Here is a 2,138-nt window from a genome sequence, read left to right on the forward strand (position 1 = left end):
TTCAAAATATTCTATATTTTGTAAAAATACAGTATTTTTTAAATTATTTTACATCAAACTGATCATGTTGATTGCTTCTAGCTATTTATATATCATTATTGCCGATCATTCCTTTAAAAGGAATACTTGTTTTTTTGTATCATGTGAAATTAGAAGAGTTTCAATAAAATGTTAAAAAAAAAAACAAAATAAAACTCGTACACCTCTCGTTCAGGTAATTTTGGCTCCGCTCTCTTAATTTTGACTTCAAGAGTACCACCTATAAGGAGCGCTTCTTCATTATTGATTGGTATCCTTTTAAGAACATTTCATACTATATAGTAAGTGATATCCTATCTACGAAGGATTGATAACGGGTTCCAGTTTAGATATGAAGTGATAGGTTTGTATATGTAGGGAGTAAACATCAATATAACAGAAACGGTTAAAAGAAATTTACCATTTGTTTTCATTTCGCTTCGCCCCCGGCTTTCAATTGTGTTTTAGCCTATATATGTAGCATGACATTGCTACTTTTCTCACTTCCATCAAATTAAAAGGGACGGTTAATTGAATTTCTCCATGGTATTTTTAAGCTTGTGCCTTCTGACTTTGTTTCCTGATAAAACATTTATTATTGTCTTGCATTCTTGAATAAATGAGGTTCCTTGATAATCTTGCTGAATACAAAACCATCGATCAGCTCAATTTGTAGGATGGTCTACAAATGCTCAGTAGAAATAATGCACCTTTTTGTAGCGTGCTTAGGGCAAAAACAGGCAAACAACCTTATAACCCAAGTATGTGGTGTTAAAAACAAATTGAACACATTGAACCATTAAGGATAGAAGTATTGTTTCATTTCTAAGAAGTTACGGGACCCATTTATGAAGAGATGTAAACTCGTCATCAATATTTTAAGGAGTGGAAAAGGTTCATTACAATACTTTGAGGTGGCCAAAAATCCTAATGCTGTTATTTTTTTTATGCACGACAAGAACTTAATGTTAAAATATAAAATGACAGGAATACATCCCAGCACAAAACATCACGACTTCTATCTAAGACATGAATAATGAGAAGGGAGCACTGTTCCAGCTTTGATCTAAAGAATATACAATTCATACTATAATTTCCCGATTAGTTTTATGAGCTGTTCGTTATCGATTTGAAATGCTATGCTAAAATTTTCAAGCACATCAAATGATTCACAGAAATCCATTTTTGAAGGTGTTTGAAGACTGTTATACATAAGATCATAGACCGGTATTTAAAGATTAATCATTTTTGGGACGCAATTGACGCTAATACATATTTATGAATTTCTCTAGATTAACTTGAATAATACTCGTATGTTTTTTTATACAAATTTTATGTCGTCAAACGTATACGAAATACATATATGGTTTAGTTTAACTTTACTTTGTTTCTATCATTGTCTTCATCTAAGTGACACTATTTAAATAATTGTTTTGAGGAAACTGGGTTATCAACAAGTTAACCATAAGATCTACAATAAAATATTAGAAAGTATGTTTTAAGCAATAAGTTTTACTTGATAAAGAAAAATAACACATATATCTTATATTTAAGATTTCAATATATTTAAAGATTTTTGCATTAACTCTTTTTTAAAGGAGATCCATATAGTCTAATAATGGACACAGCTATCGAGCTCTGTTAAAGATATAATACCATTTGATATCTTATTTTCAAGATCAAATATGGTTTAATATACCCCCTCCTTTATCGATGAAATTCGTCCCCCGATATGAAATACTTTCCGACGACCATGTGACAAATGAGCCTGGTACACTTTCAATTCTTCGTTTCTTCTCGATTCACACACAGAAAAAATCGAAATTTAATTGTACCAAAGAACTCATATCCAGGCTTATCAGCCGCTTCGAAGCTGTGAATATAGCATAGAATACCTTAGTCCGCATTCATAACATTGATTTCCTATCTAGAAACTACCAAATATGAAATGAAGATATTTTTTGTAATTGTCAAAGATTTCTGATCAATAATACTTAACATAACCAGTTTGCACATACATGTACATGTAGCTGGTTGATTTCATAAGGAATTGTTATACCTTATATGTTGGAACAAAATTAAGATATTAATCTATGAGAGATGAAGGTATGAGACAACTT

This window comes from Crassostrea angulata, chromosome 8, assembly GCF_025612915.1.
Source record: "Crassostrea angulata isolate pt1a10 chromosome 8, ASM2561291v2, whole genome shotgun sequence".
Classification (NCBI taxonomy): Eukaryota; Metazoa; Mollusca; class Bivalvia; order Ostreida; family Ostreidae; genus Magallana; species Magallana angulata.